At 30.6% G+C, this 6896-nt stretch overlaps 1 long non-coding RNA gene across 1 annotated transcript; it reads left to right on the top strand.

The window, feature by feature from the left end:
- The first annotated feature begins 495 nt into the window (after positions 1-495).
- On the top strand, positions 496-3114 carry LOC127792112 (uncharacterized). The gene is made up of 2 exons (XR_008021083.1): positions 496-714; positions 2080-3114. It is a non-coding gene; the product is annotated as an uncharacterized LOC127792112 (long non-coding RNA).
- The last annotated feature ends 3782 nt before the right edge of the window (positions 3115-6896 follow it).

The following is a 6896-nucleotide window of genomic DNA, read 5'->3' on the forward strand; positions in this document are numbered from 1 at the left end:
AATAACTTACTAACTCAAAATTCATTTTTCAATTTACACCAAAATTAATAAATTATATATTTTTTGTAAAAGCATCCTTATATATGTGTATCTATAAATAAAGACATACATACATATCCATATACATACACATACGTTATACACAGCACACATATATATAACAAGTAAACACCAAGTTTGATCTTCCTTCTTTTAAAGTTCTACCAAATTTTTAATATACTTGAATATTCTTTAAATTTTATTCGATAAAATAATTGATAAAAGTAAAAATAATAATTTTTCTAGAATATCTAATTACAAAATGGGTGAAATTATATACCATAAAAGTGTCAAAGCCGTGGATGCCAAAATAATTATTAATATTTTTTATAAATTATTTTATTTTTTATTTAATAACTTAATATTTTAACAAAATAAAAAAATTATTTCCCTCCCAAAATTCCCATTCCCTCCAAAGCCCTAAATCTGGTATCTTCTCCCCCCCCCCCCCTCTTTTCTCTCAATCACGCACCTTCTTCCCCCCTCCCCCAACTCTCTCACTCTCCCCCAACTCTCTCTCTCTCTCTCTGAACTCCCTCGATCAACCCCTCCGCCTCCGCATCTGTCTCCTTATCTGATCGTCGTCGTTGCCGCCTCCAGTAGTCATTGTCGCGTTCTGTTGTTTGATTCTTTCACACCGCTCCGCTTTGGCAACTCAGAGATCATCTTCCCAAGGTAATTCAAATGATCTTTCATTTTGATACTTCTATGCGAATACAATATAGGATCTAGAAAGATATAGATCATTGCAATTAACTTCTGGAGAGATGATTGATTTGCAGCGAAAACCCTAAATTGAAAATGATCTCTGTTTTTTAGATTAATATTATCCTCAGATTAATTTAAAAAACAGACTAATATTATCCTTAGATTAGTTTTTTGAAAATGGTAATGGATGGAAAACTCCAAATTCAGGGAGGTGATTGATTGAATAGAGCAAGCATCAAACAAAAGCAATTGATAAGCCATATATGCTCCGCTCTGCTCCACTCCAGCCTAATTATCTTTTATCACAGTAAATAACCTTCAATAAACGAAAGCTGTGATTAAGTTTTATGAGTTTGGTTTGATTGTTCATATTATATCATAGTAAATAACCTTCAATAAATTTTAAAATATTTTTTAATAAATATTAATGTATTTAATGCGTACATATTAGCAATGAGTATTAGAGTATTAGAGTTCATATTAGCAGAAACATGATTTCTTAAATTGAATTTTTATAAATCTTAGTCATTTTTATATTAAATTTTGAATTGCATAATGAGGGGAAATTGTGTAATGTGTGGTAATTAAAAGAAAGGTAAAATTTCAAGAGGTATTGTTTGGTTGTTGTAATTTAATTTTTGATTTTTAAATAAATAGTCAATTAATGAATGTGTAAGTTGAGTGTGTTGTTTGAATTTTAAAATGTAAATTGTTTTATAAAATATATAGTATAAAAAACTAGCAGGAGAATTTTTAAAAATGTTCTGAAGCTTTAAAAATGTTTTCACTGTATTACCTCTCTGAAAATTTAATTCAACTGTATTACCTCTCTGAAAATTTTCAGGAAAATTTAATTCAACTAAAAATTTTCCACTGTATTACCTCTCTGAAAGTGCAAAATCAAAGCAAAAACTTAGATTTAAACACACGAGGAGATCTAATTACAAGTTTAGGAAACAAACAAAGTAATAGTACTGCTGAATGATTGCTGATTAGCTTTTGGATTTTTGAATGATGATAACTTCCTTGTCTAGGTTTCATTTTTTTGGGATTTTACCCCAGAAACTAAAGTCCCCTCTTGCTGTAATCTGAATCTCTCCGTCCCCCATCACAACCATGCCCCTTCAAACCTCTCTGATTTTACTTACAGTCTGTCTCATTAGTAGTAGTACATGGCTTTCTTCTCTTCCTGGGTCATTTTTTTTCTTTTTTTATATCTTACAAATATGTAGGTGGTTTTGTTTCCTTTTAACAAAATTCATGAATATAAGGTTGGACCTCAGAGTTTAGAACTTCATTACTTTTATGGGCTTATTATATCTCCTGTGTTAGATCAAGTTTGGGCAGTTGTGGCCGCAAGGTTTTGCTGTGGTGGCTCCGTGTTGAAGCTCGTGCAGATAGCAAATTCCCTGCCCGGTTAGTCATTTTCTACAGTTCTAATTAATGGTATTGCTTCCATAGTTATGCTAGTCATGAAGAAAATTATCATCGTTATGACCACTCTATATGTCAGAACTCATGTGGAGTGTCCATTGGTTTAACAATGTTCATTTCATCTAGAAAGAACCACTGGGGCTAGTTTATGTATGGACAGGGTTTAAATTATTTAGTTAAGATCATCACAAGGCAGTGCTTGAATATTTGCAGTACAATTTTGATGTAATAGCCCTTAGATAGTTCATTGTACACAGTGCTAGCTAGTCTTTATACTATCCCCTGATCATTTGAATTTTTTAGGGTTTGGGTTACTTATATGAGTCAGATGGTGAATATTAATAATGAAAGGAACAAAGATATAGAAATAACTCTACTAGAGAATATTTAATGATCCGAAAATAAGTTTAAAAATATTCACCATGAACAAACGTTTAGGTAAAATTTATATTTTTAACCTTTACAATGTTATATATAGTACGAATTTATATATATCATTTTAATTTTAATTATTATTTTTCAAACTTATTTATGAATATAATATTTAATTATATTATTTATGAATATAATTATATTCTTTATTAGGAAAGGATCAGATCATACCTTATCAGTTCATCACTAGCTAGCTACTAGCTACCTAGTTCATTATCATGTTTGCCAATTAATTAATTAATGTATTATTATTATTATTGTCACATACTTTATCAGCAGCTTACAAATATTAAGATATCAAACAAAATTAATGGATATATATAAAGCTTGCAGATGGATAAAACCTGATCAAGAAATTAGGTCACCTGCACTTTTCCCCTTTATTATCTCCCCCCCCCCCCCTCTGCTTGTTGGGTAACCTAAGCAATTGGGTCGTCCATTTTTTTAATAAAAAGTGACAAACAATAGCTAGTTCTGGTATAAAAAAAAAAAAAAGAAAAAGTCATGGAGACCTAAAATTGTACTTTTAATAACAAAAAAGGCGTAAATAAAAAATTAGTAAGGAAACATATGGCAGAGTTAAGATAACTAAAAGGAAAGGAAAACAAAACAAAACTAAACTGCCTGTCAACCATTTAATTCAACTGAAAATTTTCCACTGTATTATCTCTCTGAAAGTGCAAAATCAAAGCAAAAACTTAGATTTAAACACAGGAGGAGATCTGATTACAAGTTTAGGAAACAAACAAAGTAATAGTACTGCTGAATGATTGCTGATTAGCTTTTGGATTTTTGAATGATGATAACTTCCTTGTCTAGGTTTCATTTTTTGGGGATTTTACCCCAGAAACTAAAGTCCCCTCTTGCTGTAATCTGAATCTCTCCGTCCCCCATCACAACCATGCCCCTTCAAACCTCTCTGATTTTACTTACAGTCTGTCTCATTAGTAGTAGTACATGGCTTTCTTCTCTTCCTAGGTCATTTTTTTTTTATATAGAATCACATTAATTAATAATGAAATTAAATTCACCATCTTCTTAATTAGTTGATGTTCTTGGGATCAGATTGCTTAAGCTGTGATGAATGCCTCAAATTAAAGAAGGGTAGGGGCCCCCTGTTTTTTTTACTGATGAAGAGTTGTTTACTGTAAAATACAAATTATAGTAGATATTAATCCACGAGCAGCAGCAGCAGCTTCTTTTTCTAAAGGACTACAATTAATATTATATTAATGGAAGCACATGGCACATAATATTATATATTAGGCTTGAAGCATGCAATTTTTGCCCCCACTGAGCCGCCATTGTGTTTCTTCTTTTACAGATAAAGATAATCTGTGTTACGAGTTGATAGAAAAGTGCTTTTAAGATATATATATATATATATTTATTTATATAATAATAAAATGATGAAAACATTTTATTTTCTTTAACCATCATTTGTATTCATATTAATGATTTCTTGCATCCTTTGCTCCATTATTTGAACCGTTTGAATCATCTGAATTTTATAAATTTTTTTATGGTATTTAAAGACATTGATTATTTATATAATATAAATAATACAAATAGAAATAGTATTTTTTATACCACATAAATAATAATAATAAATAGTACAACAGTATATATATATACTCTTTATAACAAAATAGTATGAAAGATTAAAAGAAGAAAAGAAAAGCATGCAGCAGCTGTTTGATCTGACAAAAGAGAAGTACGTACGATTGCCTAATGAAGATAAGCCCACAAAAGATTAAATTCATTTTTTTTTTATATAGAATCACATTAATTAATAATGAATTTAATTTCATTATTAATTAATGTGTTTCTACATGATCATACCCATTTCCTAGCTTTTAAGACATTTGTTGAATCATTTATCTCTCCCAGAACATATCTTAATTTGTGTGAATTTTAATTTGTCATTTATCTATATTTAGATTTTTATTATTTTAAAATATTTATAACTCGTATCATACTTAAATATTTCAACTAAATTTTTTATTTTTCTTTATCCCTTTTGCATTAGGTATATTTGTTTCATTTCATTTGATTTTTTTATAGGACCAAATTATTCAATTAATTATATTTCTAATATCTTATCTTTCAATATAGTGATTCTAACTTTATTTTGAATAGTCTTATATTTAATTTTATTTTTTTCTTTATTATTGCTTCCATGTACTAGGTTCATGGAAGCAATATAGGTTTAACTAACATTCCTTAGTGTTAATGGTCGTATATTTATTTACTTAATATGTTTCAATGTGTTACTTTTGTGTAGAGCGTGAAAAGATATAGAGTATGGATCGTGAATGGGTAAAGAACTTGAATAGGGTATCTCCTCAGTATGTGGCAGGAGTAGAAGAATTTATAACTGTCGCAAAACAGAGTTTGAATTCTGCGGGGTTAACTCTATGCCCATGCTTTAACTATGCTAATAGGAGGTTACAAAGCATAGATGTCATTAGAGCTCATTTGATTAAAAAGGAAATTGATGACTCATACACACGATGGGTGTACCATGGTGAGAAAGAACCTGAGGAGAAAGAAGGTGTGGGTAACGAGGAACTTGAGGAGGAAGAAGGTGTGGGTAACGAGGAATTCTTCAATGAGCAATTTGATGAATTGGAAGAAGGATTGCATGATGCGGTTGGTGTTGACCTTTTTAACATTGGGCCTACGAGTGACTTTGTTGGAAATGTACGACCAGCTGTTGAAGAGGCCCGTTATGAGAAGCTTTATGAAGCTTTAAATAATCCGGTATATAATGGATGTGAAAACTTTTCTACTTTAACATTTGTTGTGAAGTTGATGAACATAAAAGTGATGAACAAGTGGAGTGATAATTCATTTGAAATGTTGTTAAAGCTAATCCATGAGGTGCTCCCAAAGGGTAATAATTGTCCAGAGAACTATTATGACACTAGAAGATTGCTTTGTGATGTCGGTTTGGGTTATGAGCATATTGATGTTTGTCTATATGATTGTACTCTCTTCTATGGTGAACACAGTAATGCTACAATGTGTCCTGTTTGTCCACACATAATATGGTTTTTAGCCACATGGAAATTATCCTTTCATACAAAAATTATTTTTTATATTATTGTCCACACATAATATGTTTGTTACCCACATTATATTTTTTTTAGCCACACATTTAATTTTTTTTTTAAATTATTATCCGCACATAATATTTTTTTTACCTACACATAAAATTTTTACCCACATAAAAAAATTATTTTTAATATTATTACCCACACATTATCTTAACTTTACTTACACATAAACAAATACACGTGTCACGCCACATCATCATCCAATTAAAGCCACATCATTAGCCACGTCATCAGCCACGTCATCAGCCACATCAGCAACCACGTCATCAGCCACGTCACAATTATAACTTCCGGATATAAAAATACCTATACATACAAAAATATTTACCTACACATATATGTGTGGGTAATATATTAAGATTTACCCACACATGAATATATGTGTGGGTAAAAGTTATTTTCTAACCCCCCTTTACCCACACATCTTGACATTTGCATTATGTGTGAAGAAAAATTATAATTGACACATAAGGTGATTTTTACCCACATTTACGTGTGTGGGTAAATCCCTCAATTTTTTGTAGTGATAAACCGAATGTGATTCAGAATGTTGTTTCAATTCCATAGCTTGTAAGTCATGGTTATACATTTTTTTTTTTTGCATGTAATAAATGTTTGATTATGTTTGATAACGTGTGTGTGGGCAAAGCTATGGTGATAAACGGTCTATATTTCTTGAAAACACATGCATGTGAATATAATCAACAAATAGTTGCTAGACATAATACCATATTAAAAGAGAAACATTCTCGAGATAATCAAATTAATCCCAAACAGTTGTGACATGTTAAGCTGGGTCATATCAGCGAAAGTAGGCTTATGAAGTTGGCTCATCAGGGTCTTATATGTGATTTGTGTGCTAAACCCAGGCCAACTTGTGAGTTAAGTATTTTCGAAAAAATGACTAAGTCTTCTTTTGTTGAACAAGGAGAAAAGGCTATTGAATTGTTAGGAATAATTGGTACATTCAGATGTATGTGGGCCCATAAATGTTATGGCCCAAGGTGGTTTTATCTATTATGTAACTTTTACTAATGATTTGTCACGATTTGGTTACGTGTACTTAATGAAGTACAAGTTTAAAGTATTTGAAAAGTTTAAAGAATTCAAAGATGAAGTAGAAAACCAAACAAGAAAGAGTATCAAGATTCTTCAATCAAATCG

This window comes from Diospyros lotus, chromosome 15, assembly GCF_014633365.1.
Source record: "Diospyros lotus cultivar Yz01 chromosome 15, ASM1463336v1, whole genome shotgun sequence".
Taxonomy (NCBI): domain Eukaryota; kingdom Viridiplantae; phylum Streptophyta; class Magnoliopsida; order Ericales; family Ebenaceae; genus Diospyros; species Diospyros lotus.